The sequence below is a fragment of the Rattus norvegicus genome, chromosome 8 (assembly GCF_036323735.1).
Source record: "Rattus norvegicus strain BN/NHsdMcwi chromosome 8, GRCr8, whole genome shotgun sequence".
Taxonomy (NCBI): domain Eukaryota; kingdom Metazoa; phylum Chordata; class Mammalia; order Rodentia; family Muridae; genus Rattus; species Rattus norvegicus.
Genome location: NC_086026.1, coordinates 107,991,319 through 108,003,725, shown reverse-complemented (window position 1 = coordinate 108,003,725; position 12,407 = coordinate 107,991,319). Strand labels below are relative to the sequence as shown.

The 12,407-nt window shown below is 47.5% G+C and overlaps 1 pseudogene; it reads left to right on the top strand.

Annotated features, from left to right (window-relative positions):
* The first annotated feature begins 576 nt into the window (after positions 1-576).
* Nme2-ps8 (NME/NM23 nucleoside diphosphate kinase 2, pseudogene 8) lies at positions 577-1,165 on the top strand (annotated as a pseudogene).
* Positions 1,166-12,407: the final 11,242 nt, after the last annotated feature.

The window sequence follows — 12,407 nt, the reverse complement described above, 5'->3', positions numbered from 1 at the left end:
TCTCCGCCTGCGTATTGTGGTTGATGAATCCACTTCAAAGATTCCTTGTGAGGAGCGAATGACAGGAAAACATTGGTGGAGACTCCATCAGTGACAGTTCCAGCTGCGGGGTCCCCTGCAGGGGGGAAAGGATCACATGCAGTCAACTGCCTCAGACACAGGCTTGTCTTCAGAGAGCAGCAGCTCTCAGAGTATGGCCCCTTCAGCCTGAAGTCAGGCAAGCAAGCTAGCCGTTTTAATAAACCCTCTCGGTGATTCGCCAGCACTCTTGTATTTGAGAACAAAAGAACTGTATTTTTTTTTCCCCAGCTAAGAGAACTTGTACATTAATTGGTCTTATGTGCCAGACTTAAAGTGATGTAATTTTCCCTTAATACATCTATCATCCTGATTGTATCACTTCAAAGCTGATGGGCTGAAGAAATTCTGAACAGTGTTTCTGATCCCTCTACTCTGCAATGACTTTTTAGTTAGTGTCAGTTAGAATACTTTGGAGATGGCAGAACAGCCTCACTGAAACTGGCTTAAGAGATAGGAAAGGTGGCAGACACCAGCTGACCCACCAGCTTTCGGACCATGGCCAATCTCGAGCGTACCTTCATTGCCATCAAGCCAGATGGTGTGCAGCGCAGCCTGGTGGGCGAGATCATCAAGCAATTCGAGTAGAATTCCACCTGGTGGCCATGAAGTTCCTTCGGGCTTCTGGAGAACACCTGAAGCAGCACTACATTGACCTGAAAGACCGTCCTTTCTTCCTGGGGCTGGTGAAGTACATGAACTCAGGGCCTGTGGTGGCCATGGTCTGGGAGGGGCTCAATGTGGTGAAAACAGGCCGAGTGATGCTGGGGGAGACCAATCCAGCTGATTTGAAACCAGGCACCATTCATGGGGATTTCTGCATTCAAGTTGTCAGGAACATCATCCCCGGCAGTGATTCAGTGGAGAGTGCCGAGAAAGAGATCGGTCTATGGTTTAAGCCCGAAGAACTGATTGACTATAAGTCTTGTGCCCATGACCGGGTGTACCAGTAGACGTGGAAAAACCAGAATCCTTTTCAGCAGTACTGATGGGGCTCCTGGACACAGCTCTTCATCCCACTGACTGGATGGACTATCTTTTCTAAAGCAATAAAGACTTTGGAACTGGAAAAAATAAATAAATAAAAGAGATAGGAAAGGTTATCAGTCCCTTTTCTGAGAAGACCTGCATGAGGGACAAACCAGGGAGTGATCTATCAAGGCGTGGTCCACCAGGCATCGGGCCATCAGGGTATGGCTGCTCCATGAGTTTCTCTCTTCCTTGTGTACCAGTGTGCTGGCTAGCCTCAGGGTGCCATGTTGGCTGCAATAGTTCCAGAAGTTACATCCACAATTGACAGAGCTATGAGGAAGAAGCCTGCCTTTCTGACTTCTTCTTTAGGAACCTGAGAACCCTTCCTGAAATTGATTTGGGTTGAATTGCCTATCCACCGATATAAAATGTTTGTGTTGAAGTTCGAACTCAAGCGCCTCAGAAGGTCAGCTTGTCTGGAAATAGAACCGTTGCATGTGATTATTTCCTAGGATGTTCTGGAAGGGTTTTTCTGCTCTCATTGGCTATTTGTAAGGATGTGCCTAGGGTTGGGGATTTAGCTCAGTGGTAGAACACTTTGCCTAGTTGGTCCTCAATTCTGGAAAAAGCAAACAAACAAAAAACAATGACAAGGTAATTGTAAGTGACATGCCTACTCCCAAACCAACAACATGAAAACTAGTAAGGATACAGTTGGTTTATACCAACCATTTAGTACTTTTAATGGATTTAACCAGCTCCAGTACACACATAGCACACGTGTTAAAGTTTGCCTCCCCAGGATCTCAGAAGATGATATCTATTTGGAATGAGGGTGCTTTCAATGAATTATGTAGGATGAGGTCATGTGACATCAGTGTGTAACCCTCACCTGCTCCGAGTGGCAACCTCATGAGAGAACACTGATACTCTGTCTCTGTCAGCATTGCTATTGTACGTTGAGGAAGAGTTTGTTTGGTTTACACTTTCATATTGCTTTTCATAATCCAAGGAAGTCAGAAGGAAAGAGCTGCTGCAGGGGACATGGAGGAGTGCTGTTTACTGACTTGACTCCCATGGCTTACTCAGCTTGTTTTCTTATAGAACCCACCAGCCCAGGTATGGCATGGGCCCCCCACATCAATAATTAATTAAGAAAATGCCTTACAAACAGATGTTTCGGATGCCTCTGCTTTGTGTGCCAAGTTGACATAAGACTAGCCAGCACACACTCATATAAGGAGAATGTCCTGTGAGTATGAGGCAAACTTGGCCAAGGCAACAGAAGCCAGGACGCATCAAAGACAGGAGAGTGACAGGGCACAGGTTTTCCCTTGAGGGAGCTATCCAGCCAGCACCTTTCTCTTGGCCTTGGACTTCGAGACAGGAAGTCTCTGCTTTGTAATCTACTCACTTGGTGCTACCTTGTTGTCACAGCCCCAGGACATCAAAAGTGCAGACATCAGCTAAATGTGGGTCAGCCCACTGTCACCAACACCATATGTCACCCGTAATGAATGCTGCTCTGAGATGCCTGCTCCAATGTGAGCCTGAGATGGGAGAGACATGACACATGAGCAGTAGAGGGTCTCAGTTTAGGGATCCTGGGTTGGCTTAGGGATTTCTGAGCTGTGGGTTGGGAATGAAGTTGGACCACACACTCCTTGGACACCCAGTGTAAGAATAAAATAAATGGTAAAAATTAAACCAATATCCTCCCAACCCCCAAGCCCAGCCGCAGACCATTGGCTATGCACTAATGTTTGAAGACATGTTATCTGCTCACATGTACATGCTCAACGTTATTTTCTAATTGTCTTGCATTTCTTTGCACCGAGTTGACTTTTTTTAAAGTCTATGTCAAATATGCACTGTTTTTATTTTTTTAAAATTTCCTTGCGTGTATATACATATGTGTGCTCAACAGGGGTACTTGCTCATGTGTGCACATGTGAAGGTCGGCTGTATTGGCTGACTTCCAAGCTTTCAGTATCTGCCGATAGACCTCCCCCATCTACGTTTTCTTCTCCCACCACCCCTGCACTGTGCACACACCGGCTGCTACATTCACTCTTGCTTGCGTATTGGAGAGCTAAACTCAGGGCCCAGAAGTCCTCTGCCCACTGAGCCACCTTCAGCCTCTCGTTTTTAAAAACAGTTTTGCAAGTTCTTTGAGAGCTTTCACAGAACGTACGTTGATCAAATTCATCCCCCGCTCCTCCAAGATACAACCCTGGCCTCTGATCTTTTTAAATAAATAAATAAATAAATAAATAAATAAATAAATAAATAAATAAATCAACTCTGCATCCTTGAAAACAAAACAAGAAGCTTATAATCGGGTCTGCCCCACTCCAGCCAGGCTTTGGAGGTACATAGAGTACTGAGGGTTGAAGAATGACCAGAGGTATGAGACAGCCATTCTCAACGCCATTCTCAAGTACCAAGCATCTTGCCTGGCCTTCACACAGTCCTCCGACCTCAGCTTTAGCGTGCTGAAGCCTCGAGCAGCTGTGTAGGTAGCCAGCGGGACACGAGCGCTCTGGTAGTTGGGTTGTTTGGAAAAGCAGAAAAGAGTCCTGGAAGAGAGAGGACCTAGCACCTTGCTGACTGGATCGTCTCTCCTCCTTACCTCAGTTCCCCTGTCCACAAGATGGAATTAATGGAACATCCTACGTTACAGGCCACAGTGGGGAATCTGATAAAATAATGTGTGTGAAAGGTAACTTGATGAATGCCAGATTCCTCCTCAATGTCTTTCCACTAAGCTCTTAAAAATTAGCCTTGCATTTTATTGATGGCCAGGCTGTGGGTTTGAGGACACATTGATTTGGAGATGTGGCAGGTTGAAGGCCCTCTGCCCACACACCTGGCCTCCGACAGGCTCATGATCTCACCGCCCGTGGGAGTCTGACGATTCAATTATTTGTTCCCAGAACTTGACTTCCCTGTGTACTATCTTATTTGATATGTGAGAAACAAGAAGATTCCGCTGTAATTTCTATGAATAGAACATGATTAGAGCTTTGTCGGGAGAGCAGAACAAAGGAAGTGTTTTTTACTCAAAAAGGCTTGCAATCAGCACAGAGGGGTCAGAATGGCATCTGTCCTCTGAGACAGAAATATGGCTTCCACTCCCGCTCAGAGTGACGGGCACTTGGCTCTAGCATTTCATCTCTGTGTTTGAGCTCAGTTCAGCAGCGGAATTAGCCATCTGCCCTGGGTCGAAACACAAGTCGAGCACATTCATTGATGTCCAGTTTATTGGAGCAGCAATTTAGATTTTAAACAGTAATTAAGAGGAGTGAACCAGTTTTCTCCACTTTTTGGAGGAACAACTTGTCCTGGGGTTTGGTAGAAACAACTTCTCCAAGGTGCATTTAATATAGTAGTCCTGGACTGCTCCCCGGGGCCAGCAATCAGGGCTTTCCCATCATTGGTGTTTTGGGAAGAATATTAGAAACAGAAATTAGGGCTGGTGACACAGGTCTGTTAAAGACATCTACTGCCAAAGCAAGGATCTGTGCCCAATCTCTGGAACCCACATGGTAAGAGGAGAGAACTAACTCCTGAAAGTTGTCTTCTGACCCCCACATGCGCTTTGAGGCGCTGCCACGTGACCGTACAGGCACACCTGCACCCAAACTAAACTAAACAAATAAATGTTTTGTGCAGCTAGAACAGCAACACAGGGCACTGAGCTCAGGTGCCAAGCCTGTGGCCACAGGGTCTGGGATTAAATCAGAATGCCTCCTCACAGTCCAGTTCTCCCTCAGATGGCAACATTTGTGTTTCCTGTGAGGGTTATGTCTGGGAAAAAAGATACATTTTCTGACCACATACTTCGGTATCTAAAAATGTGTCAAACTTTCCCAGATAGGACTCCCCTGACCAGATGGATCTGCTGTGTGTGTGTGTGTGTGTGTGTGTGTGTGTGTGTGTGTGTGTGTGTGTGTGGTGTGGTGGCACGCACTTGTGTGTACAGTTTTTCCAACATGCTAACCCGCCTGAGCATCTGTGAGACCAATGTTGCAAGGTAATAGGAGACCAAAACAGGAAAAGATACACCTTGCAGATTAAGGGCTTTGTTTGCGGGTAAAACAATTACACTTGTTTCACCCACCTGCACATATGGGTGGGAGGTAGTCAGGCAGGAAACAGGTCAGGGTGTATGCTTGTCTTTGACTGGACCTGATAGGAAATAATGTGGCCCTGTGGGTTTGCCTTTTTAGCCTCTGTAAAATGAGACTCCGGGCCATTTCCTGGAACCCAGGAGTAGACCTGGCCAGGGTCTGTCCTCCTGGCCAGTATTTAATTAAAGCTTGCTTCAAGTTTGGCTTACAATTGTGGAATTGGTTTTTCTTTCGGGGGACTCAGGATTATCGCATCATTGGTGTGAGAGAAGGGGATGGGGAAGCATCAAGGGTTGCCCCATTATGGCTGATGATGCTGAACAAACCGACAGCCACCAAATGGTCCAGCCCTGAGCATCAAGGGCTGCCCCATCGTGGGTGATGATGCTGGCGAACCAAAAGCCACCAAATGGTCCAGCGCTGAGGCCAAGTTCCTTTGTTGCTAGTCACTGGTGTCCATAGAGCTGTCAGCTTGGCCCACCTTGTGAGTGACTCCGTGTGGGTGCCTGCGTGTGAGAGTGCATGAGTGTAAGTGTGCACACTTGTGCATGGAAACATTAAGTGGGAAAAAGAACAGGAATGAAAAATCGAGAACAATCGCCCAATTAGCTGTCTGTGCAATTATGGAAATGTGACATCCAGTTAAAAACGCAATGATCATTTAAAGCTAAATTGCCCATTTTGGAAGTGTCCTTGTGGCTTAGTCGTCATGCCAACTGTCTCTGAGAGTGGCGGCTGCCTGTTGCTTTTGAGAGGCAGGGCACAATAGCCTCCTTCACAGGGCGCAAATGGCTTCCTTAATTAACAAAGTGGAAGGCAGGGGGTTGGAAGAATAGAGAGTGGTGGGGAGTGAATGGGGGGAGGTGGGAAGGGAGGGCACAGCCTCTTCACTGACTTCGTAGCCTGCTAGGGTGGCCCTAGGGTGGGCCTGGGAATCCAGCATGGGCCTGGGTACTGTGGATCAGCTGATGGTCTCTTATCAAAGCAGGGTGACAGGGTGGATGGCAGAAATGAAAGAAATTAGAATATAGGCAAACTGGTAGGTCCCAGAGATTCAATACTGGTAATCGAGGCCCAACTGGTTTCTTACCAACATCTCCTGGCATTTCTGGTGTCTGAAAACCAAGGGGGAAAACTACTCCACAAGATCCCTCCCCTCCTCTTTGCTTTCAAGAGCCTGGTCTCATGGACTCACTGTCTCTGTCACCCAGAGTCCCTCCCCAGGACACACAGGAACCTTTGGCATTGTTCCCTCTTGGCATCTTGCCAAACTCCTGTCCACCATAAAGAGAGCACAGGCTGGAATTCAAAGTGGCCCCCGGTTCCCAAGTATGTTCACTTTGCTCCTCAGAACTCAGTCAGAATGGTGGGGAGAGGGCAAAATCAGTTTAAATGCCTTCAGGTCCAGCTTCTGACAGCCTTCCACCTGGGGTGGCAGCTCGGATCCAAGCTCTGCCTGTCGGGAATGCTTAACAGGCAAACTTACAGGATAGGATGCTCCCCCCTCCCACATTCACTGCTGCATTCATAGCTCACGGTGAGCTCAGTGAGAGGGCATGAACACGCACCTCCTTCAAAGAGACAGGGTCTGGACTTCCTGCAGTTTCTGCTGCTTTGCAAATGGGGGATTTGACCAATTCTTTGAGTGTTCTGAGCCTTGTGTGTAAAATGTGAAGTAAAATGGTAGCTACCCCACTCATTATTGGGAGGAATAGTTAAGCAAAGGAATCAGATGGGCCTCCTTCCGTGCTGGTGCGTGGGAACTACTCAAGCATAAGAGTGCATTTGCTCTGCTATAGATACACTTCAGAAGGCTGGCTCAGCATCAAAACTGGGATTCCCAGACAGGACCCAGCAATTATTTAGCTTTGTGCACAGACCCTGGGGCCTGGATGCTGAGAGGGGCTGGCTGGCCCACCTTGTGACTCATGATCTTCGTGGAATCTTCCTGAGAAGTATCTCTGCGGATGATATCTTCTACCTGGAGCCCTTTAATAGCTGCTGACCACCACAGATGGAGCTAGTGTGTTTTTGCACTGCTAGGGAGTGAATGGGGTAGCTGTGTAAGGTACAACCGCATCCCAGCCCCTTCCCTTCCTGTGAGCTACATTTCAGCTTGAATTACTGCCCAGCCACTTCCTGTGATGGCATTCCCACTGGAGCAAGCTACCCCTACCGCCTGCCGCCATTTAGACCTGAATAGCCTCTTCTTCCTTGTGGCGAGCTGTTTCAGGTGACCAAAACCCATTACTTGAAATTAATACCACTAGTACCATTCCTCCACTACTCCACACAATAACACTACTTAGCTGACCTGGGATTCAGCTGCTTTCCCATCAGGACAAGGACCCTGACCTATTAAAGGCCTGGATCAAGGCCCGAGTGGAACAGAAACAATAAACACACAGGATGCTGGCCGTGAGAGAAAGGATGTAAGGACTGTTTGGGTCAGGGGCTAGGATTCATCCCAGGTCTAAAGATGACACAACAACAGAATGCAAACAGATCTTACATGCATATTTCATGTCCCAAGGGAGGCTTGGAGGAGGTGACAGTCTCCAAGATGGCTGGACTTCAGGTGACTGTGGTTCCTGGGACCTCCCTTTGTTCACTTCCTGCCTTCTCCATCCTGCATGGACATCCTGGCAAACACAGAAGGTGCTTGCAGTCTCTCTAGCGCCTGTAATTGTCAGGTCCAAGGAAACTCCAAGTTCTGAAAGGCAGACCGGACAAATGGAAGTCTATGGTGCCTATTAGCATAGCAAAGCACAGGCTGGCCTTTGGGCTCCCTCAATATCACACATCTGTTAAACACTTCAAAGGCCACACTGGCATCCTAGCCCTTCTCACCTCCTCCCCTACCTTAAACTCCCTCCAGCTCACAAGCTTGCTTCCCCTAGCTACTCACTCTCCTTATAACATTCTCCCTATAACCCTGTTCTCTCTGTCTGTCTGTCTGTCTGTCTGTCTCTGTCCCTCTCCTTCCCCCTCCCCCTCTCTCTCCCTTTCCTTCCTCCTCCCCCTCTCCCTTCCTCTTCCTCCTTTCCCCCCCTCTCTCTCTCCCTCTCTCCCTCTCCCTCTCTCCCTCTCTCCCTCTCCCTCTCTCCCTCTCTCCTTCCCTTCCTTCTCCACCCCTCTGCTCGGCTCTTGTGTCCCTTCTTGTCATATCCAGTCCTCTGGCTACGTCCAGTCTACGTCTTTCTCTCTTGGTTCTGGACTCTTCCAGATGCCTCTCATATCTACAATAAAAACCTTTCCCTTAACCATACCATGGAGCAGGCATGTTGTCAGTCTATACAGTAATATCTCTATATATTCTAATCCTTCACAAACAGTACCATCGACTGGAGACCAAATATTCAAACATATGAGCCTATGCAGGACACTCTCATCCAAACCACCACAGCTAGGAAAGCAGTCGAATGCTGTTAGCAGAACTTAATGGGCCATCCTAGGAGGAGCTTGTAAGACAGTATTGCTGGGAGCAATGTAGAAACTCAGCTCTACAGGTTCAGGGAGAGAATAATATAGGTGGCTGGGCAAGAGGCTATTCTTGTGTTATTTTGGTAAAGAGTGTGGCTGCTTTCTGCTCTTGCCCTAAGAATATGCCTGAGGCTAAATGAAAAAGTAACGAGCTAATTTCATTGGTGGATCCGATCTCAGCATAGCCTAATATTGACTCTGTTGTGTGGTTATTAGTTATCACTCATTCGCTGGTCTATGGTGAAAATGAGCAAATGGGTCAAACTGTACAGTCTGAAGAGAAAAAGAACATCCAAAAATTTAATGCCGGAGCTAAGACTTGTGCTGGAAGAGATAAGGAGATGAAGCCTGATTTACAGTGAATTCAAGGGAAGCTTGTCCTCAGGCAAGATCCTGCCCAGTCAAATTTTCAACTTGTGAAAGGAATATTAAAGAGTTTTCTGCAATAACAAACAAATAAACAAAGGAAATCGCTTGCAAGTGTGATTCACGGAGGGCAGGGTCCATTCTACATGGGCAGCCGAACTTGGCAGCAGTATCCACGTGGTTCTGCTTTAGAGTTGTGAAGGGCACAGGAGTAAAGGGGCTGTGTGGAATCTTCCTCTAAGGTTAAGGAGAGCCAATGACACCAGGCAACGTGTGTCAGGGGCCCTGAGGAGAGCCAGGAGGGGACAAGAGGTCCTGAGAGGTCAACGTCTGAAGCTCTGAAAGCAAAGCCTGGGTTGTGCTGGAGATTCAAGATGTGTGTTAAAGCCATGAGATGTCTGCCGGGTAGATCTGCAGGTAGGGAGTGGAACTAGCCCAAGAGAGAGAAGTGCGTTGTCTTCAGCAAAGCCGGAAGGGAAGAGCTGTCTAAACTCTTTGATATCAAAATTGCAAGAGTCACAGTTTGCCCTGTGGGGTTTTGGTCTTGCTCTGCTCCAGTATTTCCCACCATGCCCTCTTCCACTCCTTTGGAAAGGCAGTATATAATCTCTCCCATCAGATTTTGAAGTGTGTAATTGATATTTTGACTTTATAGGGCATCACGGTTAAGAGATTGCCATGAGTCTCAGAAGAGACGTTGGGTTTTTAAACAGTGTGGAGGCTAAAAGACTATGGGGACTTTTGAAATTAAGCTAAATGCATTCTGCATTATGATATGGCCATGAGTTGATGGGGGCCAGGAAGTGGAATAGGGTGATGTGAATGGGAATAGCCCCCATAGCTTTGTAGACCTGACCACTCAATCGGTCCCTAGTGGTGGAAAGAACCATTTGGGAAGGATTTGGTCTGTCCTTATTAGAGGAAGTGTATAACTGGGGGTGGGTTTGAAGTTTCAAAAGGCTCATGTTATTTCTAATGTGTTGCCTGCTTCCCAGTTGTAGACCAAGATGTACAGTCACAACAGTTTCTGCCACTATGCCTTTGCCCCATCAACACGGACTCTAACCCTCTGAAACCATAAGCCAAATAAAATGGTTTCTTTTATAAAGTGACTTGGTAATGGTGTTTGGCAATAACAATAGAAAAGGAACCAACACAAGAGGGAAGGTGGACATGAGGAAGGTGACTATCAGTGCCCAACACTGTCATCAAGAATGCAAGCTGCTGGGTTGGGGATTTAGCTCACTGGTAGAGCGCTTGCCTAGGAAGCACAAGGCCCTGGGTTCGGTCCCCAGCTCCGGAAAAAAAAAAAAGAACCAAAAAAAAAAAAAAAGAATGCAAGCTGCCCCATTTCTCAACTCAGTGGCTACCCTTAGAGGCTCTTTGAAGCCTCGGGATGGCTGTGAGATGGGGTACCTAAACTAACACTGGACTCCTCATGAGGTGAGGCCAGAGAGTAAGAGATCTCCCCTGAAATGTCATTATTTCTCCTTTGTTTGCTGGGCTATTTATGGGCCCCACAAACATCCAGTGGTGGTCAGAAGAAGTTTGGAGCTCTATTGGAAAGGAAACAGTGAGAAAGATTAGTGTGGAGAGCAGGCTGGTCCTGACAGATACATATTCATACAAGTCCCAGGTTTTAGGGCTGGGACTTTTTCTTATTTTCTGAGGACTTGTGACAACCTTGTTAAGTAGGCATGGACTGGTTTAATCATTTGATCAGAGGGCACAGAGAGATTCAGAAATGGCTTCAACAATACAGGTAGAAGAATGGCAGGTCTTTCTTTTATTCCCCTGCCTTCTTGGTGTTTGCTCATGGCTTAGTGTCCTATGAAGACCCCAGAGCAAGATGGGGACAGGGATGGTCAGACTGTTTACTCTGTATGTAGTCTTTAAGTAACTGTTCATTCAAGAGTAACTCCTAACATGAATACTCTGGAACTTTGGTGCAAGGCTGTTTTCTTGTCCTGTGCAAGCCGCTTTAGGACTCACTTTTCTCTGGGGTCACCTCTGCCACCCATCCATCCACAGATCTCTCTTTGTCATAGTTTCCCTTCCCACCTTGGTGATACTTTTGTCCCATGGCTTCTCACTGATGTGGGTTGGTGACAAAGCCCTTCCAATGTGGGTTTGACAGGGAAGGTTCTCCTGGTGTGAGAAGGTGGAAAGAAGGACTTCCTTCCTCAGCAGAGAGGCCAGGTCAGCTCTTGGGAACCCTCTGAGAAGAGCGGAGGGGATGAGGCGGAGGGGGTGGCGGCGGCCATGTCTCAGTGTGTAGGGGGTGGTGTCCAAGTGTCAGCTCCCCTGAACCAGGTGTGCAGCTTTGTTCAGAAGGAGATGTGGATCCTTTTCGCCATTTCCCTGTGGAGGTTTTGTGTGAAATTAGGGATTGGAAACGGAGCTGTCAAAGAGCTTGCTTTAGAGCAGTGAGGGTCAGGACTCTCCATCTTGGCTTAACTTTTGCTCCTGGAGTCAGGCAAGGACATCCCCCTTTCTTGTTTTCTTCACATTCTAGTGGAAGAGCCAAATCAGAGAAAAATCCATTTTCTCCTTGCCCCTTTTGGGAGGCTCCCTGCTCAGGTGACATTGAGACCAGCTGCTGAGAGGTCCACATCCTGGCCAGCGAGTAGGATGTGGCATCTGGGTCAGCCTGGGTCTTGCCTCTTTCCTAAAGCTCTTTTTTCCTCTATTCAAAAGGGTGCCCTAAGCTTAAGTGGGTGCCTCTGGGGATCTCTTCCTCAGGCCCCACCCCATGTTCTCTTACCCTTCAGTGTAAGTTTGCCTTTCTCTCCTGATTCTCTTGTCATGCAAAGTACCAAGTGTAAAAGTGCAGTAAAGGGTGAAAGCTTAGTGAATGGAGAGGGTCCCTCTAGTGTCCCTGACACAATGCCATGGAAGATGATCTCTCCTGTATTTCTGACACAATGTCACAGCAGATGGCCCCTCTTGTATCCGGGACACAATGTGGTGAAAGATGGCCTTTCTAGTACCTCTGATATACAGTGCCATTGAAGAGGGTCCCTCTAGTACTCCAGACACAATACCGATGAAGATGGCCACTCCAGAATCCCCAACACAATCCTGTAATTTCTTCCTGTCTGAAACCAAGACCACGGAAAGGCAGCACATCCATCAGTGACACAGCTATCTTCTTCAGAAAAGGAGTCAGGAGAGTCTGAATTTGACTTCCGGCTTCCCCCAAGTCAAGAAATCACTAAGTGATCTCAGTCCGTTCCCTCTCTGACTTCTCACAGGGAAGGAGTGTCAGGTCCACCAGCTATGTGCGTCCCACGTCTTCATCTCCCCACAAACCCCTGCTCCAGGTCTGAAAGTCTTAGGACCATCTTATCCCATAGCCAGAGGCAGCCCGATTCT